The sequence below is a fragment of the Hylobates moloch genome, unplaced genomic scaffold (assembly GCF_009828535.3).
Source record: "Hylobates moloch isolate HMO894 unplaced genomic scaffold, HMol_V3 SCAFFOLD_5, whole genome shotgun sequence".
Taxonomy (NCBI): Eukaryota; Metazoa; Chordata; class Mammalia; order Primates; family Hylobatidae; genus Hylobates; species Hylobates moloch.
Genome location: NW_026652280.1, coordinates 45,130,840 through 45,156,803, shown reverse-complemented (window position 1 = coordinate 45,156,803; position 25,964 = coordinate 45,130,840). Strand labels below are relative to the sequence as shown.

Below are 25,964 nucleotides of genomic sequence, written 5' to 3'. Positions count from 1 at the left end.
AAGTTGATCCTCTTTTTCTTCTCCTTTTGTTTCCTTCTCTTCTTTACTTTCTTATCTTGTAACTTCATTCCCCCTCCTTTTTCCCCCTCTTGACTGCTTTCTCTTCTGCCTTTTCTCTGACCATTCTCTCTTTCATACTATTTGTTTTCTTTTTGGGTTATTAGAAGGCTAGTTAGCTGCTGCAGTTTCTTATCTACACTGAACAGAAGCTACCCAAGAGTGTTCTGAGAACTTTTACGATATAAAACAATCTCCATTTACTGTTCATGTGAGTATGGTGCAAGTGTAAGAGAAGGGCAAGGTCAGACATAATTACCTTGGCCATTTAGAAGGCAGGAGAGTTAATGACAGATTGAAATATAGGGCACATAGGCAAATGAGACGATTTTAACATGGAACAGAAATTAAGTAAAAAGAAAATAAGTGTATTTTGTACTTTCTTTGTGATAACTCACAACACCAAAATAACAGGTTTTTATCTGCAGTCATTCAATATATGTATCTTGTTTGAACAACTAGATGTAAACTAAAGACAGGTACTTACATTAAACTTCTTTCTATCCTTCAAAATGTAGGGCAGCTCTTCATATACAACAGGTGAAAGGGGTTTGAATGACATATATAAATTATGAAATTGGTGACTACTTCAGAAACATTGGCTAAAATTGCTTGAAATTACTATCTAAGGATTTAAACAATGCAATTGGATATAAATGTACACATACACATGGCACATTCCCCCCAAAAGAAAGAAAATTATATGAAAATGTGAAATTGGAAATATAATACAAGAGAAAATTATATGAAAACATACATATAGTAAGATAAAATAATTTTCAATCTTGGTAACTTAGAAATAATCAACAATGTTTTCATTATTTTCAGTAAACTAAGTATCTGGGAATTGATCATAGTGAAAAAGCAACCTGTGAGTAGCTATGCAATTAATATTTATAGTGAGATATTGACTTATTATGTGTACTTGGATAGGTCATGTTATCTTACTTATGCTTCTGTGTCTCTGAAGTGACAATACTATTTGCCTTTTCATCCACCTCCTCTGCAAAGATGCTCTGCAAATAAATGAGGTAATGTTTGGGGAATGTTTGCAGCTTGGGAAAGAAACCCACTGCATACATCTAAGAATATTCCATATTCAAGCCTTGTATATTTTGCCTCTGTTTTAAATTGAAATTGTACTGTTTAAGTTCTTGGGTTCTGACCAAAATCTGGGTCAACATAAAAGAATAATTATTTTTAATTTTAATTCTGAGTCTCTGTTCCAATCTCCTGCACGTGTGAGGGAAAACTGTAGGAAATAAACAAAGCACATAAATCAAGCTTTGGAAGAGAAAAATCTCTATCTGAAGGATTTTTTTTTTCAATGACGAGTGTGCCCACTATTTCCCTAGAGGAATATTTCGGTCCAGGAAGGAGGATAGTGCATTCAGTGTGAGTGTCTGTGTGTGTGTGTGGTGTGTGTGCTGTGCGTGCGCGCCCGCGGAGAGAGGGGCGGGGGAGGCGGATGAGGAGGATGAGATCATAGTTTCAGGATCCTCAGGAAACCCTGGTACTGGCAGCAGCCAGCCTCTGCTGTGCCCACATGACCCACAACTCTGGCAGCGGACCCGGCACTTCCAACATTATTAAATAATAAGAAAGCGGCTCCTACTCCAGGCTCAAACCTCCCTGCAGACCAATGGACGCCTTCTAAGAGTTTGGCGAGTCAGTGACTGAAGCGCCCGTCCATTCCAAGGTGTGTGCACGGCGTTTTCTTCTTTGACAGCTCCGGAGTGGGGGAGGGCGCGGGAGTGAAGGGGGTCCGTGTGCCGGGCGAGGAGTGGGCGCGAGGCCGGGCTGCCGCGCTGCCTCAGCCGCCCGGTGCAGCGGAGCCCGCCGCGGGGCGGGAGGTGCACATGACGCGCAGCCCCGGCTGCGCAGGGACCACAGCCGCCCACGGCGCCGGGGCGCGGGCACAGGCGGCTCGGCGCTGGAGCAAGGGCAGGCGCCGCGCACCGAGCAAAGTCAAGAGTGGAAGCGGGCGGAGAGCGCCGGCAGGGGCAGGGATTCGCCTCAACGCCCACTCGCGGGGGTTCCCACCTGTGCGCCGGCGCCGGCCGCGGCTAGCGCGAAGCATGTGCCGGGCGCCGCAGCCAGGACTGCGGCGCGGCGCCTCCCCGGGCGGCGGGCGGCGCCTCGGGCCCGCGGGGCGGCGGTAGCGGCTGCTGCAGGATGTCCGGCCTGGGGGCGCAGGGCCGCGCAGGTAAATCTCCACCGCCCTCGAAGGCCTCCGCAGCGCCGCAGCCCCTGCTGCTGCTGCGGCGCCGCTCAGGGGGTGGCGATGGCAGCCGGCTCCCTCGCGTCGCGGGTTGAGTTGTTTTTGTTGTGGTCGCTGCCCTCTTGGTCATCCTTGCGGGCTGAGCTGGTGGGAGGTGGCCTGTCTACCTCCATTAGGGATGATACTCACGTCGGGGAACAGTCTGAGGGGTATTGACCGGGACATCCGCGATGGGTTCCTTTGCAGCCAGCGGCGTCCTCTCGTGTTGCAGTGCACTGCGGTGCCCGGGCCGATGCCTGAGTGGGAGTGGACTCCGGGCTCTGGGCCCCGGGGACGGGGACGGGGGCGGCGGGGGCGGGTGGGCACGGGGGTGAGTGTCTTCGGCTTTTATAGCCTGTTGCCCACTTCGAAGTTTTCTGCTGGACAGAGGGCAGGCGGGAGGTTCGTTTTGGTATCCGGAGTGGGAGGTGGAGAGAGGTGTCTGTCAAAAGACCAAAGCCAAAGAGAGAAGAGGGGTGGCGACGGCGGGGCTGGGACTCAGTGGTACCACTCCTGGGACTTGATGGTAAAACTTTGCTGTTTAGTAGGCTTGGGGTATGGCTTTGGGAAGATAACTGTAGAACTTGGCAGTGAGGGGCGCAGGGGGAGGGGGCAGGGGAGGCGCAAATATTGGATGTACCTTGCAGTGAAGCTTACCATGCTTTAGATTCATTCTTATTCTAAAAAAAAAGTGTCTTGAGTTGATGCTTATGTTATCCTGTTATATGTCATCACTTGGCATTTCATGTGTTTGTGTTTCCTTTTGAACCTCAGAGATACTTGTGTTGTTGAAGTGTACAGTTACTGATTTCTTTAAAAAAATAATAGTTTTTTTTTCTTTTGCTTATTCCAAAGGTGGAAACTTTAGGAAAATAGTGTTCCACATGTTCCACGGTTCTGTATGGTTTAGATTTATTCACTGTCTTAATTCTTAGACCACCAAGGGGGTAGGTAATGTTATTAAACAACTTTTGCAGGTGAGAAAATCCAGGCACAGAGAGAGAAAATAACTTACCCAAGATCACACATTTATTAAGTGTTAGAGTCTAGTTGGGCTTTTCATGTGCCACTAATCAACTCATTATACCTAAAGTCTTCTATACTGACCACATTTTTCTATGAAGATGAGCCTTAATAGGTATGTGCTGCATGTTCAGAACAATTAACTCTTTTTCTACTTTTTCTTCTTCTTCTAACTTTCAATACTAAAATTATGGCAAATAACGTTTGAGTAGTTTCCTTTCACCACAATTAACCAAGTGTCCTACAGTAATTAAAGTTGCATGTCCTACAGTGATTAAAGTTGCATGTCCTACAATGATTAAAGTTGCATTTCACAACAAAGTTGAGATTTTCAGCAGTTAAGATGTATCAGCAAAGTAAATTATTATAAAGCAGATGGCTAAAGCTGTATGTTTGTTTGCACTTAATTTTAAATTTCATAGGTTATTAGTCTGTTCTTTGTTCAGATCATGACCACCGTTTTCTTCAGAACACCATCTTGCAGATTTTTGAGCAAGTGTAGTTATATTTAATACTCTCATTCTGGTGAGAGTTGGGCAGTTTTAAAAGAAGAATTATGCAATTCTCTTTCAACTATCAGTGATTAAAAGCAAGCTGTATTTTAAGGGCATTCGAGTCTGTCATGTCATTTAGCCAATTGTATGTACTTTATACAGAATTGTGTAGCGGTGAAGACTGAAATCAAATTTTCTCATTAGTTCTAAGTTGAAATACTTTTAAAATCTCCACTTGTTTTAAATGAACCATGATTGAAGAAAGGTCTCCATGAGGTGAGCTCCAACTTACTTAGAGAATTACTCTCACATATTTAGAGAATTACTCTTCATTTGAGCTTATCATAGAGCTTTCACAATATTCATTTTATTGGGCAGATGTCTCTTAAGTCTTCATCTGTTATTTTTTTCAAGTAAATTTTAATTGCTTCTTCACATAACGAGTTTCAAAATTATTTTGACATTCATAGATTTCCTTTAATTCTCATCTTTCACTTTAAATTCAATATGTATAATTTCAAACTCACACTTACTTAACATTATAAGTAAAAAGAGAGTGGAATCCAACTAAATGGCACGGAAACATGATCTGTGGATGTGAGAAAAAATATTCGGCTCTTCAGTGGTTAACCATCCCCTCCCTGCAACACACACACACACACACACACACACACACACACACACACACACAGCCCAGAATTATGGCTACATCTTTATTTTGGGATGCTACAGTGCAGTCCTGTGGTCAGAGTGGTTGTATGCCATCAGTAACAAGTGTTTTTGATATTGAAATTGAATTTGATTTTTCCAAGTCCATTTATATATATAGTGTTGATTGTTATCAAGACATAAATCCTGTGATACATACATATATCCTTTCTTAACTCAGTGTTCCAGTTTTCTAGCGTGTGTTACTTATTTTAGAGACAGCTTGCTACTTTTATCTCACTTGGGAGTTTTGACATGACCTTTTCCTTTCAAGTCCCACACCTCTAGTTTGAAAGAATTGTACTGCTTCTGCTTCTACAGAGCCTCTTTTTTCCAGGTGTGGGGTGCAAGAGTGTGGTTCAATAGTGAGCAGAAAGATCTGTGAGCCCTGACTGCACAGGGGGACAAGTTTTAATAAAATAATTATACCAATAAATGATTACTTGTAAGTTGAGGTGAGTTTCCTGAATGAAAGAAGGAGTTCTATGAGAATATCTATTAAAGGATCCTGGACTAGACATGGAGGTCAGAACAAGATGCCTGAAAAGCCACATATTTGTGCAGGAATGACACGTGAGAAGGTGTGTGCTAATTCCAGTAATCTTTTCCTAAATACTTGCATGTTAATTTTCTGAATTATGTTCTGTTTTTTTTTTTTTTTTTTTTTTTGAGACGGAGTCTCGCTCTATCGCCCAGGCTGGAGTGCAGTGGCGCAATCTCGGCTCACTGCAAGCTCCGCCTCCCGGGTTCATGCCATTCTCCTGCCTCAGCCTCTCCGAGTAGCTGGGACTACAGGCGCCCGCCACCACGCCCGGCTAATTTTTTTTTTGTATTTTTAGTAGAGACGGGGTTTCACCGTGGTCTCGATCTCCCGACCTCGTGATCCGCCCGCCTCGGCCTCCCAAAGTGCTGGGATTACAAGCGCTGAATTATGTTCTGAATCAGAGATGTGTGTCACTCTAGTTGTCTCTTTACTTCTGTATTCACCAGGAGATATGCTATTTCACCTCATTATCCATCCATGGACATGGGGAGGTTTACAAAACTATCAGTACTTTTTTTAAAGCACATGGAACATGTGCTACCTTTATGTGGTTACTCGCCTATTTGCAAAGAGTTATTTAGGTTTAATGTAATATAGTCATTTTCTTTCTTTTCCTTGGCAACTACTTTCAAACTAAAAGAAGTAGTTCTGTGTGGTTTGGGAGGTTTCTTGTTGTTGTTGTTTTTGTTAAAGTGCCAGGATATCTCAAAATAGAACTTTAATTGATTTATCACACAGTCCCTAAGATTGTCTCAACTACCCAAAAGAAGAGAAGAGGCTCCATATTGAGGGAGATGATACTGAGTGCTGAAGATGCTGGGGAAATTCATATTAACGAGTTCAAGCAAACATAGGAGTGACTAAATTTATTGAACACTTACTGTATACTGAGCATCATTCTGTGGTCTCTATATAAATTAAATGACGTGTTCTTCACAAAAGCCATGTGAGGCTTGCATATCATTATCTCCATTTTATAGAAGGGAAAACTGAAGCACAACGGGGAGAGTAACCTTGACCACTGTCACATAGTTTGAGATGGTCTTTAAAACAAAGCATTCTGATTCTGTATTTCATACTATTAAATATTGATGTATAATAGGTATAATAGGTATTATACATCTCAACACCCCCTAATCTGATGTTTCCATTATTTAAAAAAAAGTGGAAAAAATAGAACTTCCTTTATATGAATACTTTTTGCCCCATATTTTATAGGTGAAAAATATACAAAACATGAAGATATATGAATGCTAGACAAAAACAGATGACTAATAGATTATGAGAAATGTTTCATTATATTATTTATTTTTCAATTCAAAAATGGTAAATTAGGCACCATTTGAAACTATTAAAAATTTTAAAATCAAAAGTACAAGAGTATCTATATTAGCATTTCAAATGATCAGGAAAATATCTTTAACAGCTAAAGGTTCTGTGATCATTAATTAATGTAAGAATTTTAAGGCTGGGCGCAGTGGCTCAAGCCTGTAACCCCAGCACTTTGGGAGGCCAAGGCAGGTGGATCACCTGAGGTCAGGAGTTCGAGACCAGCCTGGCCAATATTGTGAAACCCCGTTTCTACTAAAAATTCAAAAATCGGCCAGGCGCGGTGGCTCATGCCTGTAATCCCAGCACTTTGGGAGGCCGCAGTGGGCAGATCACGAGGTCAGGAGATTGAGACCATCCTGGCTAACACAGTGAAACCCCATCTCTACTAAAAATACGAAAACAAAAAATCAGCCAGGGGTGGTGGCGAGACCTACAGGTGGGACCTGTAGTCCCAGCTACTCGGGAGGCTGAGGCAGGAGAATGATGTGAACCCAGAAGGCGGAGCTTGCAGTGAGCCAAGATGGCGCCACTGCGCTTCAGCCTGGGCAACGGAACGAGACTCCATCTCAAAAAATAATATAATAATAATAATAATTTAATCACCTAAAAATGATTTATTCCTCAATTTAAAAGTAGACTCATCAATAACTGATGCTCTCACTCTTTTCCAGTGAGAGTTGTATTTAGTCAAGGAATAATAAAAGCAATGATTTCTTTTTGAGTGAATGCATGTGGTAGCCTATTTGACAGCAAGTGAAAGCCAACAACAGTGCCAATACCTGCCCACAGCAACCAAATTGGGTTTTCTGAACAGATTTGATAGTATCAACATGGTACAGAAATCAGAACAGCTATGTGTGTATCTTTTCTTGTCACCTACCCCAAAATAGACAAAAGTATAATTTCTGCTATCACACATTGTTGTAAAAAGTATGCAAACGTATAAATCATACTATACATTTATTTTGAATTCCAGACATAATATGCATGATTAGAATGTATTCAATCAGTACTTTTAATTAGACGCTTTATTTTGAGATAATTCGAGGTGCATATGCAGTTGTAAGGAGTAATGCAGAGATCCCATGGTCCCTTTACCCAGGTTTCCCCAATGGTAAATTCTTGCAAAATGATAGTACAATATCACAACCAGGATGTTGACATTGATACAGTGGTGAACAAATTCCAGCACCAGAAGGATAATTCCTATTGCTCTTCTGTGGCAACACCAACTTGGCTGTAACTACCACCCACCTCCAACCCCTTAATCCCTTGCAATCATTAATATGTTCTCCATTTCTATAATTTTGTCATTGCAAGAATGTTATATAAGTGGAATTTTACATTATGTGAACTTTTAGGATTGGTTTTTCCACTCAGCATAGTTTTCTGGAGATTTATCTAGGTTGTTGCATGTCTCAATAGCTTATTACTTTTTATTGCTGAATAGTATTTTGTGGCATACATGAGCGATAGCTTGTTTAACCATTCACCCATTGAAAGACATCTGGGTTTTTTTCCAATTTTTTGGCTACTACAACTAAAACTACTATAGACATTCATGTAAATATTTTTGTATTAATGTATAATAAGTATTAATTTCTTTGGGATAAATTCCCAGAAGTTGCACATTTACTTTTATAAGAAACTACCAAAGTTTTCCAGAGTGGATGTGCCATTTTACATCCCCATCAACAATATATGAGAAATAAGTTTCTCTGTATCTTCACTAGCATTTGGTGTTATTGCTGCGTTGTATTTTAGCCATTCTGATAGGTGTGTAGCAATATTTCATTGTGATTTCAATTTGCATTTCCTTAAGACTAATGATGGTGAACATCTTTTCATATGCCTATTTGTCATTTAAATATCTTCCTTAGTGAAATGTCTCTTCATTTTCTATTTGGATTATTTGGGAGTTTTTTATGCTATGTTTTGAGAATTCTTTATATATTCTCAATAATTGTTCTTTGTAAGATATGTGGTTTGCATTGGGAATATTTGCTTGGATTTATTTTGGGGTTACTTATTCTTTGGAAACATATTACATAGTTTTACATGTGAGTAACTATTGAACTCATAATAGATTGATTCCTCCCACTTTGTTTTTCTTTTTCAAAATTGTTTTAGCTATTCTAATTCCTTTGCCTTTTCATATGAATTTTAGAATTATCTTTAGAATTATCTTGTCTATATTAACAAAAAAGTCTTAATGGGATTTTGATAGAAATCATGTTAAAACTGCTTAGCAGTTGAAGGATAATTGATATTTAATCCATACATGTGGCATGTTCCTCCATTTATGTAGAATGTCTTTGATATCTTTTATCAGTGATCTGTAGGTTTTGGGATTAAGTCTGGTACATATATTACTAGACTTACATATGAATAATTTTTAAGCAATTTAAAATAATAATGTATTTTTAATTTCAGTATTGAGGTATTCAGTGCAAATATATTGATATTTAATTGATTTTTATGTTTATCTAGTAACCTGGGAACTTCCTGAACTCACTTATTAGTTCTGTGTGTGTGTGTGTGTGTGTGTGTGTGTGTGTGTAGTTGTTGTTTGTTTGTTTGTTTTGAGACTGTGTCTCGTTCTGTCGCCCAGGCTGGAGTGCAGTAGCACAATCTATGCCCACTGCAACCTCCGCCTCCCTGATTCAAGCAGTTCTCCTGCCTCAGCCTCCTGAGTAGCTGGGATTACAGGCACCTACCCCCACACCCAGCTAATTTTTGTATTTTTGGTAGAGAGGGGGTTTCACCATGTTGGCCAGGCTGGTCACAAACTCCTGACCTCAGATGATCCACCTGTATTGGCCTCCCAAACTGCTGGGATTACAGGCGTGAGCCACTGCACCCGGCCAGTTCTGTATTTTTTGGCAAATCTTAGTTGTGTATGTTAATGAGGTACAATGTGATGTTTGTGTATATGTATTCAACATGACATGTTAAATCATGCTAATTAACAGATTAGCTGTGTAGACCACCATCATGTCATCTGAAAACAGAGACAGTTTTATTTATTTCTAATCTATATGCCTTTTGTTTCCTTTTCTTGTCCTATTGCACTGGCTAGAACTTCTGGTACTATATAGAATAAAAGTAGAGAGTGCAAGCATCTTTGCCTTTGGCTAATCTTCAGTGGAAAGCATTCAGTCTTTCTGCATTAAGTATAATGTTATCTGTAAGTTTTATGTAAATGTTCTTTATCAAATTGAAGAATTTCACTTTGATTTCCATTTTTTCCTGAGTTTTAAAAAAAATCACAAATAGGTATTGATTTTTGTCAAATGCTTTTCTTCACCAAATGACGTGATCATATGATTTTTCTTCTTTAACTTCTTTATATGATGGAGTACATTGATCAATTTTTAACTATTGGACCAGTCTTGCATCCTTGCAATAAACTCCATTTATTCATTATTATGATTAATTCTTTGTATGAATTACTGAATTGATTTGCCAATATTTTGTTAAAGATTTTTACATCTATATTCATGAGGAATATTGACTTGTAGTTTTCTTTTTTTGGTACTGTTTTTGGTATTAGTATCAAGATAATACTAGCTTTATAAAATGAATAGGGATGTGTTCCCTCTTCTATTTTCTGAAAGAGATTACATAGGATTCATGTTATTTTTTTCTTTAAAGCTTTGGTAGAATTCTCCAGTGAAATCACCTGGGCTGGGAGATTTCTTCTTGAGGGCGTTTTGATTTTTAGTTATGGAACTCAATTTCTTTAATATCTACATTAGTATGCTAGGGCTGACATAAAATACCACAGACTGGGTGGCTTAAACAACAGAAATTTATTTCCTCACAGTTCTGGAGGTTACAAGTCCAAAGTCATGGTGTTGGCATATTTGGTTTCTTCTGAGGCCTCTCTTTGGCTTGCAAATAGCTGAGTTCTCACTATATTTTCACGTGGTCTTTTCCTCAGTGCTCAAGCATCCCTGGTGTCTCTCTGTGTGTCCAAATTTCCTCTTTTTGTAAGGACACCAGTCAGATTGGATTAGGCCCTAAACACAGGACCCTAACAGCTACATTTTAATTTAAACTCTTTTTGATCTTAATCACTTTCTTTAAAAGTTCTATCTCTAATTGAGTCACGTTTTGAGGTCCTGGGGGCTAGGACTTCAACATATGAATTTGTGGGATGACACAGTAATGATCTGTTTCATATTGTGTGAGTTACTGTAGTTTAAGTTGATTGAGGAATTGTTCCATTTCATTTAAGTTGTAAAATTTATTTGTGTAGAATTACTCCTAATATTTCAAATTATTCTTTGGATGTCTGCATGGTCTTTAGTGCTATCCCATGTTTCATTCCTGATGTTACTAATTTATGTCTTCTCTCTTCTTTTCTGTCAGTTTTGCTAGAGGATTTCAATTTTATTCACTTTTGAAAGAACACATTGTTTCATTAATTTTTCTCTATTATTTTTCTGTTCTCTATTTCACCGATTTCTGTTCTTATAATTGTATTTTCTCCTACTTTTCTTGAAGAAAGATAATAATATCTTTTTCTATATTCTTGACAGGGAGCTAAGATTATTCGTTTGAGATTTTTCCTCTTTTCTAATGTATGCATTAGTGCTATAGATTTCCCTCTCAGTTCTGCTGTCACTTTTGTATATTGTATTTTCGTGTTTATTTAGTTGAATGTATTTTTAAATTTCCTTGAGATTTCCTCTTTGACCCACTGGCTATTTAGAATTATAATGTTCAATTTCTAAATGTTTGAAGATTTTTCCTGCTTTCTTCCCATTATTGACTTTTAGTTCGATTCTATTGTATTCAGAGAACACATGCTGTATGATTTCAATTCTTTTAATTTGTTGAGGTTTATTTTATGTCCCAAAATGTGCTATGCCTTGGTATATGTTCCAAGGGCACTAAAAAAGAATGTATATTTGGCTGTTTTGGGGTAGAGTGTTCTATAAATGCTGATTAAGTCGTGTTGGTTGATGTTGCTATCAAGTTCTTGTATGTCTTTGCTGATTTTCTGTCTAGATTTCTTATTAATGAAAAAATATATGCCATCTCCAGTTATAATTGTGAGTTTGTGTATTTCTCCCTTCACTTCTGCCACTTTGGCTTTACATGTTTTATAGCTCTGTTATTTGGCCCATACATATTTAGAATTGTTATGTCTTCTGTTATATTGACTTTATTATTAAATAATGCCCCTCTCTGTATCTGGTAGTTTTATTTGCTCTGAAGTCTACTTTGTCCGATATTAAAATAGACACTTATTTTTCTTTTAATGGGTGTTTGCATATCTCTTTTTCCATCCTTGTACTTTCCACTGGCCCATATTTTATATTTTATCTGAGTTCCTGGTAGGTAAAATAGAGTTGGCTCTTTTTTTTTTTTGAGACAGAGTCTCGCTCTGTTGCCTAGGCTGGAGTGCAGTGGTGCAATCTCGGCTCACTGCAAGCTCCACCTCCCAGGTTCACGCCATTCTCCAGCCTTAGCCTCCCGAGTAGCTGGGACTACAGGTGCCCACCACCACGCCCGGCTAATTTTTTGTATTTTTAGTAGAGACGAGGTTCTACCATGTTAGCCAGGATGGTCTCAATCCCCTGACCTCGTGATCCGCCCTCCTTGGCTCCCAAAGCGCTGGGATTATAGGCATGAGCCACTGCACCTGGCCTAGTTGGCTCATATTTTTAATGCACTCTGCTAATATCTGTCTTTTAACTGGTATATTTAAACCATTTACATTTACTGTAAATATTAATACAATGCTTTAGTGCTTAAATCTGCCATTTTTTGTTTGTTATCTCTATTTTGGATTTCACTGGGTTTTTTTTTCCTACCATCCTGTTATTTACTTGAGCATTTATAGAATTCCACTTTTATGTGTATAGTGTTTTTAAGTGTATCACTGTACAGAGTTTGTTTCTTTGTTTTTTGAGACAGAGTCTCGCTGTGTCACCCAGGCTGGCCAGGCTGGAGTGCAGTGGTGCAATCTCGGCTCACTGCAAGCTCCACCTCCCGGGTTCACATCATTCTCCTGCTTCAGCCTTCGGAGTAGCTGGGACTACAGGCACCTGCCACCACACCCGGAGAATTTTCTTTTTTTTCTTTCTTTTTTTTTTTTTTTTTTTTGTATTTTTAGTAGAGACGGGGTTTCACTGTGTTAGCCAGGATGGTCTCGATCTCCTGACCTCGTGATCTGCCCACCTCAGCCTCCCAAAGTGTTGGGATTACAGGCGTGAGCCACCCCGTCCGGCCAGGTTTTTTGTTTTTTTGGTTTTTTTTTTTTAATCATCACTCTAAGTGTTACATCATATACACATAATTTATCACTGGCTACTGCTGTTGTCATTTTATCAATTTGAATGAAGTATAGAAACCGTACCTCCCTTTACAACCTCCATTTATAATATGATTGTCTTAAATATCTCCTCTACATACATTTGGAACCACATCAGACAGTGTTATAATTTTTGCTTCAACAAGCAAAGAAGGAAGGTCTGTTGCATTTATTCATATTTTTTGCTCACCATGTTCTTTTTTCTTGGTGTTCTAACCTTTCTTCTTTTATTGTTTCCTTTTTGTTTTAAGAACTTTCTCTAGCCCCCTTTGTGAGCAGGTCAGATCTGGTAACAAAATATTTTGTTTTCCTCTAGCTGAGAATGTCCTGATTTTTCCTTTCTTCCTGAAAGATTTTCACTGGACATAAGATTCTAGGTTGACAGGCCTTTTCTTAAAGCAATTGAAATATGTTGTGTTACTTCCTTTGGACTCCATGTATTCTGATGAAAATCCGTGGCCATTCTAATGGATTTTCTTCTTTGGTAAAGTAACATTTCTCTCTTGCTGTTTATAAAACCTTTTTGTCTTTAATTTTCATAAATGTGACTATGATGTGTCTTGGCATGGGTATCTTTGGAAGGTTTTTTAGCATTCAGATTTACTCAGGTGTTTAAATCTGTAAGTCTATGACTTCTGTCAAATTTGGGAAGTTTTCAGCCATTTTTTAGCAATTTTTCAGCCTCGCCCAATTTTTCCTTTTCTTCAGGTCTCCAAGACATGAATTTTAGACCTTTTGTTATTGTCACACAGTGTATTGATTTCCTATGGCTGCTGTAACAAATTACCATACAGTTCGTGCCTTACAGAAGTGCACATTTACTTTCTTATGGTTCTGAAGGCCAGAACTCAAAAATCAGTTTCACAGGGCTAACTTAAAGGTGTTAGCAAGGCTGCTTCCTTCTGGAGTTCTGAGGAATAATCTGTTTCTTTGCTTTCTCTAGCTTCTAGAGGCACCTGTATTCTTTGACTTACAATCCCTTTCTTGGATCACTCCAATTTCTTTCCTCTGTCATCATATCTCCTGCTTACTTTTCTGTGGCCAAATTTATCTCTGCTCTTTGCCTCCCTCTTTTAAGGACACTGTGATTACATTTAGGAGCCACCTGGATAGTGCAGGCCATTCTCCTTATCTGAAGAGCTGTAGTATAATCACATCTACCAAATCTCTTTTTCCATTCACAGCTTCCAGGGATTGGAGCCATTCTGCTGAATATCTTTGGGAGCCATTATTCAGCTTACCACACACAGGTTTCTAAGGCTTTCTTTCTCTCTCTTTTTATTCTCTAATCTGTTTTCTCTGTTTTTCAAATTGAGTTGTGTCCAGAGTTGGTTCCTTCCAGTGGGTTCTTGGTCTCACTGACTTCACAAATGAAGCCGCGCACCATCGTGGTGAGTGTTACAGCTCTTAAGGGTGGCACGGACCGAAAGAGTGAGCAGCAGCAAGATTTATTGTGAAGAGTGAAAGAACAAAGCTTCCACAGCATGGAAGGGGACCCAAGCAGGTTGCCACTGCTGGCTGGGGTGGCCAGCTTTTATTCCCTTATTTGTTGCCACCCACATTCTGTTGATTGGTCCATTTTACAGAGCACTGATTGGTCCATTTTGCAGAGTTCTTATTGGTAAGTGTCCAATCCTTTAGCTAGACACAGAGCACTGATTGGTGGATTTTTATAGAGTGCTGATTGGTGCATTTACAATCCTTTAGCTAGGCACAGAGCGCTGATTGGTGCATTTTTACAGAATGCTGATTGGTGTGTTTACAATCTTTTAGCTAGACACAGAGTGCTGATTGGTGCATTTACAATGCCTTAGCTAGACTCAGAGTGCTGATTGGTGCTTTTTTACAGAGTGCTGATTGGTGCATTTACAATCTTCTAGCTAGACACAGAGCACTGATTGGTACGTTTTTACAGAGTGCTGATTGGCGCATTTACAATCCTTTAGCTAGACACAGAGTGCTGATTGGTGCATTTACAATCCTCTAGCTAGACAGAAAAGTTCCCCCAGTCCCCACTTGACCCAGGAAGTCCAGCTGGCTTCACCTCTCAATCCCCTCTCTAAACAGGATATCCCAATGGCTGTTGGGAATTGGGCGATGATCACTCTAGTTACTTCTTGCTGGATAGGGGCGAAGAAGCGGCCCTGCAGTTGTAGTGTCCTCCAGAGGGGAACTCTTTAGGCCAGTCAAAGGGCCAGCAGGTCAGTCCAGGGGTCCTTGGTAGAAGTTGTTAGTTGAGCTCATTTGGGGTTCCATTTGTAAGACCATCTGTAGCTTGATGGCCTCAATCCTAGAGGAAACAAATTTAACAAGGAGGTTAAAAATACAGGGCCCGAAGGCAAGTAATAGCAAGATGGCTGTCACAGGACCTAGAAAGAGGAGAAGCCATGTCGCCCAACTCCAGAGGTTGGTATAAGAGTTTGAAAGGTGGTGTCTGACTTCAGAAGCCTTTTCGTGTAAACTTAAGGTAGCATCTTGTACTATCCCTGACTGGTTAGTGTAAAAACAACACTCTTCGCCTAAGAAGATGCAGAGTCTTCCTTTCTCAGCAGTGAGGAGGTCTAGGCCTCGGCAGTTTTGGAGAGTCACTGCCGCCAAAGAGTCTATTTGGGATTGTGGAGTAAGGATAGATTTTGTTATTTCTTGCAAACTGTCTGAGAAATCCTTTGAGAGTGTGTGGTAGTAGGATCATGAAGTAGATAAACCTGCTATTCCGGTTCCTATAGCAGTAGCCATTCCTAACCCTGTAAGTAGGGGTATTAGTTGTATGGCTCTGTGCTGATGGTCTTGAGCTTTGAGGGGTACTGATAGGGTCTTATTTTCTCAAGATTAGAAGTTAGGATAATACATGTTACACTGTTAACTTTTAGCAAACTTTACTTTTGTTGAAAACCTTGTAAGATTGGGATTTCAATTATTCTTTGCTATTAATAAAACCTCGTTCAGTACATATTAACTTAGAATTGGTATAGATGCCTCCTTCCTAATTCTGTAAGTACTTTACAAACAGCTGAGTGCAAACAGCTCGCATGTTTGAGCAGACCAATTATTAGGCAATTCTTGGATCACTCCAATTTCTTTCCTCTGTCATCAAATCTCCTACTTACTTTTCTGTGGCCAGATTTATCTCCGCTCTCTGCCTCCCTCTTTTAAGGACACTGTGATTACATTTAGACCCACTTGGATAGTGCAGGCCCCTTTCCCTATCTGAAGAACTGTAGCATAATCACATCTACCAAATCTCTTTTTCCATTCACAGCTTCCAGGGATTGGAGCCATTCTGCTGAATATCTTTGGGAGCCATTATTCAGCTTACCACACACAGGTTTCTGAGGCTTTCTTTCTCTTTTTGTTCTCTAATCTGTTTTCTCTGTTTTTCAAATTGAGTGATTTCTATTTTTCTATCTTGTAGCTCCATGTTCTTTTCTGTCACTCACATTCTGCTGTTGAGCCCACCCACTGATTTTTATATTTTGGTTATTTTTTTTCAATTCTAAAATTTCTACTTAGTTTTTCCTTATGTGTTCTATTTCTTGGCCAAAGGTTTCTATTTTTTTATTTATTTGAAGCATGTTTATAATCATTCAATTGAAATGCTTTTCTTATGACTGCTTTAAAAACTTTGTCAAATAATTCTAACATCTCTGGGATCTTGTTTTTGGCATCTGTTGATTGTCATCTTTCATTCAGTTTGAAATCTTCCTGGTTCTTGGTATGATGAATGATTTTCAATTGAAACTTGGCCATTTTCTTATATGTTAAGAGACTCTGAATCTTATTTAAACTTTCTGATTTAGTCAAGTTCCACTAACATCACCTCAGTGAGCATCAGTGCCAGGTGGGGGGTAGAAATTAGGTTCCTCACTCAGTCTCCCTTGACACCTGAGGGGACCTCACATTACTGTAGGGCAAAGTGGGTCTTCACTGATACTTCCAGCTATGAAGGGTAGAAGTGCCTCCTTTCTGTTCCCCATGTGGTCTCTCCACTGACACACTAGGGGGACAGAAGAGGGGGCCTAATGACTGCTGGGTCTTAGTGACACTTCTGACTCTCCATTAAGCCACCTGTGATACCATCCCAGCAGAGAAGGAGAAGGGAGACTCAGTACTGCAAGGCAGGGGTAGAACTCCAGGATCCTCCCACAGTTACTATTGACAACATAGTGGGGGTGAGGAATAGGGGGGTCTTTATTACCACTGGTGAAAATGAAAGTCCCGGCTTTTTACTTGGCCTTCTATAACATCATCACGGTAGGGATGGGAGAAGTTGGGGTGTCTTGTTACAGCTTGGCAAGGATGGAAGTATAGGTTTCCAACACAGCTTGTGTTGGCATAGGTGTGGCGGAGCCACAATTATTTCTTTCTTCTGTGGCTACAATAGAGCAATTATTGCCTAAATTTGTTTTTTATCTAGCTATGCTGCTCTTTTCCTGTTCCTTAGGCCAGAGAGAGTATGGTTTTGTTGGCACCCTTTTAAAGTTGTGCCTGATGGCATTTCTGGGTTTCCAGTTTCTTTAGCCCCAAGTATTGGATATGTGAGGCAACAATATCACACAATTCCAGGGAACTCACCATCATGTCATTCCTTGAGCTCTGAGGTCCCCTAGCTGATTTGTCTTCTCTTCTCCAGCTTTCAGTGTCTTTGTATGTTTATTTAATGTATAAAATACAGGGATTTCAGTTGTACTTAGTAAGAAGAGTAGGGGAAAGTGCTTTTTCTCCTTCTTCGCAGAAGCAAAAGCCCAATCTATATGTTTTATGCAAGCATAAACTGAAAAAATATCACTCCCATTGATTCTCAGAGGATAAATCTCAGAGGGTTACTGCTTATCTCTTTCTGAATAATCAACACTTGATGGGTAACTGGGATGAGTGAGTCCTCAAGTGGTGATGCAGATAGATGGGTTCACAATGCAGTCCATCATTGTAGGATTCATGGACCACAGGCAGGTACTCTTACTCCCCCAAATCAATTCTCTCTCCCCTCCTGGAAAGCCATTACTGTAGGCTGTGGCATAGTTGGAGATTTCCCCCACTCTCAGAGATGTCTTTTCTAGTGGGATTCTGGAACCACACCATCCCAGCTCTTGCTCACCTCTCACTAAATGCTCTTTGTTTCCAGGAATATCATCCACCTGAAATGTAGTTTTGGACCAGTACGTGCATGGGAAAATGTTTGTAAACTAAGAAATAGTGAATGCAGAATCCATATTTAAATCTAACTGAGGAGCACCTCTTAGAAAGTATTCTTATTAATTTCTTTTGATGTAAAAAGTATGCATTAAAAATAAATGTACTGATTTGTCAAGTTGATCAGTACTTGGTAGGTTAAGTACAAAAGATGGAGCTAAGTATTCTCTGCTTGAAACCAATATGCTGAGGAATTACAGTTGACATGGAGGAGATCACTAAGGACAACAATCTAGGGAAATTCATGAAAAAGACAAATCAAGTTATTGACATTGTAGCCAACCTTGAAATTCTCACTCTGTTAGAGCAATGGTTCTCAAAGTGTTGGCCTCAGCAGCACCAGCACAACTTTGGAACTCTTTGTTAATGCAAATTCTAAGTGTCTACTCTGGACCCACTGAATCACAAACTATGGGGATAGATCCCACAATCTGTCTTATAGCCAGCTATCCAGGGGATTGTGCTACACACTAAAGTTGAGAACCACTGCACTAGAGTAATCCCTCCAACCATTGAAAAATATGCTCAATTTATGCTTTCAGTGATCCTTGACTTATCAGTTTAGGTTTTTGGAAAATGTATTTATTGTATTTAACATTTTGTGTGCTCATATTATAAATGTTTTTCAAGTAAATATAGTAAGGAAATTAAAAATGCATTACCTAAAACTATCTCCTTGGTTGATACATATTAATGATTATGCAATTATTTTCTGTCCTTAACCCAGATCTACTCCATGTCTGATTTTGTGGTTGACATCAAAAAAATGAGCCAGGCCTACACTTCCCTCCTTTTGTTTCTCATAGTTGCCAAGTCATACATTAATGGATTTTGTAGCTGTTTTTATGTTCTTTTCTAGAGATGACACCCATCATTAGGTATTTGGAGGCGAGAGTGGGGGTGTCTCTGCATTATTTGAAGAAGATGCTTTTTAGGAGATCTTGTCACACAGTATTGTTAGAGACAGATGCCTATGTGGATGTCCAAATTAATCATTGTCATTACCACATCAGCTCTACCATGGGGGATTCACTGTTTACTGTATGCTGGCATTTTTCTCTGGGATCATGTGAGATTAAAGGACATTTTGGCTAAAAGCCTGTCCTGAGGAAAGAAAAGCTGCATTTCTGTATAGATATTTTATAACTGAGATAGAATTCCAAACCCCAGGATAGGGTAAGACAAAATCAACAAGAAGTAGAAGGTTAAAAGGTTTTAAAATGTTTTATGATGGTACTGAAATATAGACAGATGCAGATTTGAGAAGTAGTCTGTGGCTTCCAGCCCTGAATATGGTTCAGTTTCATTGTATTTTAAGGACAGTATTTTATATAATTTTACACTTTCAACTAGCAATTGGCTAAACTGAGAGGGCATAATCGTTATTCACATAGTATCCACCTCTTCTGATGAGTAATATTTTAGTTTTTGGATTAGGCATCACATTTTACTGTGTATTATTTTTTAAGCTGAATTTTTTAGTTTCTGTAAATCATATGTTTCTATTACATATACCCTTTATACTTTTTTGAAAATGTCTTGTTCTGTGTAAGCTGAGGAAATCTGCTTTTCATTTAAGATGACACATATTCTTGGTTTAGAAAAATATTATTTTCTATCCTCTCACTGTTCCTCACCACCAGTTGTCTTAGGCTCTTTTTATTCCTTCTGTTTCATTTGTGCATTCAGTTTGATACTATTTATCATTTACTCATTTTGCTTGGGCGTTTAAATGGTTGTACCTCTGCAGTGTTTTGGGGATAAGACTTTTCCAAACCTTCATTATACAATGTTTGTTCAAAAATACCATTTGGGCAGGTTGGAGGAACCACTCCTTTAGGAACAGATTTTAAATGGTATAGCAGATGTTTCCTCTTACATAGAGTCATCCTTTCTAAAATAAAGGCCCCCAGCCATGGCAATACTAATCAGATGTCTTCTTTCTTATAATCATTACTTGGTTGACATTTTTTAAATGTGATAATTAAATCACTACCAAAATGCTTTGATAGGAAGTACACACTGTGCCTTCTGTGGGTAGTGGTCCAGATTTTCCCCTACTGTGTTCGGTGCTATTTATAAACACAAAATGTGTCAGGTGATTTTTTTTTCCACATGCAGATAAATTCTGCCTCCTCTTTTTAACTCAAACACTGTAAAAATAATGTTTATTATAAGAGTGTATACAAAATAATAATTGTTGCTAATGATGCTAAATACCCTTTAGGAAGTGATATATGAGTCAGATTGATTTTGAAAATTTGATCAAAATATGAATCATTTTCAAAACAGGAAAACATTTCAAATCATCTAGCTGTTCTTTTTTCGTTTGCCTTAGTGTCGACATAGTGCTTAAACCTTTTTTTGTTTCTGCTTTTTGTTTGCTTGTTTTGGGTTTAAGTTTTTGTTTCTGTTTGATGCCTTCCTTAGTTTCCAAACATATGATGTAATGGTTAAAAATAAAAGTTCTCTAAATACCTTTAATATTTCATATTGAGCTTAGATATGAGATTGAGAGTTGTCCCATGTTTCTACAATTTGAATCCTTGTATAGACAAGGAGGAAAAACAACTAAAGTGAACCCAAAGGAAATGGTATTCTATTACCAGTCTGCCATGGAGTGGTTATAGAAGCAAAATAATCTAACTTCACTCAGCTAATAGTAGTTTAAAAGATAAAAGTAGTCCTGTGGTTTCATGTGAGTGAGTATGTGTAATTTTGTGTGTGTGTGTGTGTGTGTGTGTGTGTGTGTGTGTGTGGTTTTTTTGGTGGTTGTTTTTTTTTTTTTAAAGGCCGAGCTTGGTCACAGGTGGGAGAAGGTGAGAGATATCAGCGTTTCACTTCTTTCTTAGCTTTGACTGCTCCTGCCCATTTATGAACAGATGCTAATCTATGCCAATTAGATTTTTTTCCTACAAATTTATCTGTTCTCTCCATCTATTTTGTTTTTGTGTGTTTTCTCTGTTTTTCTCTGAGTTTTCATCCCTCAGTACCCCGACTAGCATCTAGCATCTGGTTGGATGGTCATGAAAGGAGACGTGCTCCTAGCATAGTGAGATTGAAAACATTTTGGTTCCTTGCTTGTTCTTCTGGAAGCTTTCACCAAGGCCATGACAAGACAGATTTCAGCTTTCCCTCCTCCCTGTTCCATCAGTCATTCCATATTATTTACTAGGAGTCAGTATTTTATAATCAGTGGCAGAACTAGTCTTCGGCATAGTTTATCCTTGCCATGCCTTTTATGAGCTCCTGTGGCTCAATGTGACTAGGACACTGGCAATTCTTTTTTTTTTTTTTTTTTTGGTGCTTCTCAAATATATTTCAAGGACCACCTGCATCAGAATCATCTGGGGGGGTTGTTAAAAGTACAGGTATCTAAAACCCATTCTAGAGCCACACATTGAATCAGAATCTATCTTCATGAGTTTAGAATTTTAAGGCTAATAGTAATGATAGGGGCTAGTCCAGATCTGCATGTCACAATCCAGGGCAACTTTTAAAAAATCAGAATGCATGGATCTCATCCCCAAGTTTCCCACTTAAATGGCCTTGTGTGTTTAAATCATGCAGCTGATGGTAACAACCAGAAATGTGCTGTAGAGTTGAAATGTAAGAATGGAGATTGGTGTTGACAGAGAAGCATTACTTTCAGTGAATTCTTGAAAGTCCATGGATTTATCCTCATTTATAAATTGAGAACCCAGATCCTTCTCTGAAGGACAAAGCCACATTAAGCTTATAGAGACTGAGCTATAAATAAGAATTTGCTTAATCACAATTAGAATTGTCATTGTTACTAGGATCAGCATGAGTAAGGCATTCTTACCCTACTGGCTGATCCCCATGGAAAGAAAAATTTTTATAAGTTTTCTCTTGAACCTGGACTCAGACTAAAGAAAGTTATTTGAATAAAAGTGGTGAATATATACTTAAGACCTATCTGTCATGAACAATTCTAAACATTTCATCTGTATTATCTCAATCCTACTCAGTAACCCTTTGTGGTAGTATTATTAGCTCTAATTTCTAGATGAGAAAAAGATAGGAAAAGGGATTCTATGTAACTTGTTGAATATGACAGAGCCACCAAAATGTAGAGCTGAAATTCCTGGGCTCTATGACTTAGTTATTAGCAAAGAAAGAAAGAAGCTACTAGATAACTTGAGAGTTGGCTGGGCCTTAGCATCTAAGTAAGCAATCAAATGGGGCCAGCATAGCTCCTAGTTGGTGAAGAAGAAAGAAATGTGCAAACTGCCATTCACATGGATAGGATGCTTTCAAGTCATGTGTAACTAGAATGAACAGCCCCTGGGTGGATCAAGAGTGATGTCATGGTCAGAACCTTGTGGTCTCTCTAACTTAGCTCTCCAGAACTGTGATTAAGTGAAAGATACACAGAATCAGAGTCTGCTCTCAAAGTCATATTTCGAAAAATGAATCACAGTTTATATAAACAGCTAGTATAAATATTAATATATAATAATAGATGCATATTTAAATGTATTAGGTGAGTATGCAGGTTATCAGTTTCTTGAATGTCCCCAAGTCCTTAGATCACTTTGACTCAGAAAATTTGAGTGAAATTGGCTTGAACTTCCGCTGGCTCCAACTCAAGCATATTTTCTGTTATTTGGGGGGATTTTTATGGAGCTTACATTTCTCCTGTGACTCTGTTCTGAGTCTCTGCATCTATTGAATGCCCAATCATTACTCTGAGTTTTCTTTCCTAAGCACAGTGACAACTTAGGTCACCCTGCTGGTTATGCCCTTGATTCTTTTAATCCCAGAAGTCCCACTGGCTCTAGGCTGTGTGTTTAGGAGACTTTGCTGTAGGTTTAGGCAATGGAGTTGTGTTATGGGACAACAATGTTAGATACCCCAGTATTGAAACTCCCTCAACCATTATTTTTTCCAAAAAAATATATGTAGTTTGCCTTTTTAACTTAAGCTTCAGTACCTTACTGTGTGAGAAATGGGGTTATTTATAAATGTACAAATTCATCTCAAAACAGGTACACACTAGTAAATCATATTTCTGGCTTTTTGTTTTCCTCAGTTAGTCAGCTAGGAACTATCAGATTGTTAGCTACTATTGAAATGTAACCCTTACTCTCTCAGAAAGGAAAAGCGAATGGCTCTCTCATCTGTGAAATAAATGTCTGCCACTAGCAGTCCCTGAAAACTCTTCAGCATAAACATTAACCTTCCATCTTTTATGGTGGTGAATTCAGCAGATGGATGGCGCAATGGCAGTGTGTCGTATTGCAGTTGATACTATGGGATTCTTTTAAGGAGTGCAACCGTAACTCTACAATGGTGGTGGTGTTACTGTTCTCTGGAAGGTATATGTGAGAATTACATAAATTTCTGAGCATGGAAAACTTTAGGGCCCTAGTCATAAAAATATGGTATATCCTTGAGTTGATATCTTTCAGAAAACAACCCTTTCCAATGCTTACCTAAGCATTGTTTGCATCTTGCAGGTTATAATTTACCAGATTTTGCATATTTGGTCAAAAACTAAAAATAAAATTTTTCCACTATGATGAAAAGTAACCACTGCATTGTGGAATACAAATTAGCAAACCAGTATAGAAGAATACTGGTTTCACATAAGATGTGACGACTGCTGTAATCAAGATGACAACAGTGAATGAAGTTTGCTTGCACGAATTGAATAATCCATGGAAACTTTTAATAGTTGCCTAAGATTGATGGTAAACCTAACAGCAGCACTGTTTTAGATTGTCATGTGCTTTCAAAGACATAGCTTTTAGAGCTCCGTTTATTTTCCCGAAGTCTTTTACCTGATATCCATTAAAACTGCCAAGGTGCACATTACTGTGAGCTGGATTTGCTATGCTAATTTCCATGTCCGTGAATCCAGAAAACACTGACTGAGACTGATGGAAATCTATAACACAAGCAGAAAGCTTAATTAACGACACCTATATGCTAACAGTAAATTTGACATAGAATAGTTGCAAAACTAAATAGTTATGGTCATAACATGTGCCAGTCTCTACCTAGTGATAAGCTAAGAGGAAAATATGGCAAATTTCAAATACAAAAGTAGTGTTTTATTGGTAACATCATTTTCTTTAGCAATACCTAAAGTGTTACTCTGGCTCTGCCAGATACAAAGCTGATAATTGAATGATTTGCTCTAAGTTCTCATTAGAGAATCCATTGGTCTACTGCAAGGTGACATCTCAGCTATCTAGGTAACCAGTGTGAGACTGGAGGAAGACGAAGGCATCTGCTCATCAGTGTCTATGTACAGTTGGACCACACTGAGCAGCTGGAGACACCACTCCCTTGTCCTCAGGGAGCTTACATTCTACTTGGGAGATGCAATTAAGAAACAATGAAACAACTTGAGATGAAGAAAGAAAAAATTGTTGTGTATGAAACATGAGAAAATATCTAAACATTCTGAGAAGCAAGAAGGCTATGAGGAGATATGTGACAGTATTTTAGTGGCTTTCTTGAATCAACAACTGCATGAACAAGTAGATTTTACCGTTAACTACTACCTGCACCCTACCCCAAATCTCTTCAATAGAAATCTAAATAGAACTTGAGTCCTACTTGGATGCTTCCAAATTGTAAGTTCTTTGCCTATGTGAGTAATGACTCCTGACAAGATAGATTGCCCTACCTGTAGGAAACTGGGAGAATGGACCAGAAAAACTAAAATCTTGTTTAAATTGTGCATAGAGGTTCTAGTGGTCAGAATTCACTCCACAGTGGCTATTTAAGGACTCCAAAGATTGCTGTTAGTTATCTGTTATTTTATTAGGCTGAAGGATCAATTTCCATCTTTAATGAAATCTATGATTTTATTATCTTTGTCCTAATTCCACATCAACTCTGTGTGTGCATGTGTTTGTGTGTGTGTGTGTTTGTGTGTGTATACATGTATGTATAAAACAGTAGTTCAAGCTTTTAGCATGCATAAGAATTACCTGGTTGATGGGGGAGCTTTTGAAAACACAGCTTGCTAGGCCCCACTGCCAGAGTTTCTGATTTAATCAGTCTGGACTGGGAGCCAAATAGTTGCATTTCTAACAGGTTACCAGACAATGCTGACACTGCACCCAGGGACCACACTTCATGAGTCATCGATAGGACACATAAGGCCCATGGTGAATCACAGTGGCTTTATTAAAAAGTAAATCATTTAAATGCAGTATCTAAGGCAGTCTTAAAGAAGAAATGCGGTACTGAAGTGTGGCCAAATGAGTGTGTCTTAGTCTGTTCAGACTGCTATAGCAAAATATCATAAGCTAGTGGCTAAGAAAGAACAGGAATTTATTTCTCACAGTTCTAGAGGCTGGAAAGTCCAAGATTAAGGCAGTTTTGGTACCTGGTAAGGTCCTGTTTACTTGCTCATATATGGCACCCCTTGCTGTGTCCTCACGTGGTGGAAAGGGCAAGGAGTCTCTCTTGGGACTTTTTTCATAAGGGAATTAATACCACTGATGAAGGTTTTGTCCTTAAGACCTAATTACCTCCCAAAGGCCTCACTCCTAACACCATCAACTTGGGTGTTAGGATTTCCACATGTGAGTTTCAGGGGGACACAAACATTCAGACCATAGCAAGATGTGTGTTTTAATAGCCCATGAAACTCACCCTGTGCTGGCCTTGAAATTTTGCAGTGTGGGGGTTGGGAGGGTAGACTGAGTTTATGGGTTGGTAAAGCTTTGGGGGTTTGTTTAGTTCAGCTATTAGGGTAGACTCCCCTTGCTTGATGCCTTTTAAAATATTTGCTCAAAATATTGCAAAACAGCTGGCTCAACTCATTCAACCTGACTTTCTCTACCCTAACACCAGCTCTGACCCTGACCCATTCCAAACAGGATTTTTCACTTCTCTCAGTAAGCTCACTGGCTTTGTTTGTCTTGTTAGATGGCAAATTCCCTTGAGTTTTCTTCCCTTGAAGAGAAAACTCCCTTAATTTTTGTTTGGACTGTTGGTCAGCTAATCCTTACAGTTGTAATTGTTGCTCAGGAAATCTGGGTCCTT

At 38.9% G+C, this 25,964-nt stretch overlaps 1 protein-coding gene across 13 annotated transcripts in view; it reads left to right on the top strand.

Annotated features, from left to right (window-relative positions):
• The first annotated feature begins 1,553 nt into the window (after positions 1-1,553).
• Positions 1,554-25,964, top strand: part of DTNA (dystrobrevin alpha) — a 391,156-nt gene continuing 366,745 nt past the window's right edge. For 6 of the 13 annotated variants that reach the window (XM_058438478.1, XM_058438477.1, XM_058438474.1 and 3 more), the window contains exon 1: positions 1,554-1,756. The gene's annotated coding sequence lies outside the window, so the exon portion shown is untranslated. Of the gene's footprint in view, positions 1,757-2,175; positions 2,264-25,964 lie in introns of those variants that run through there. The other 7 variants (XM_058438465.1, XM_058438468.1, XM_058438466.1 and 4 more) reach the window with 3 other exon arrangements.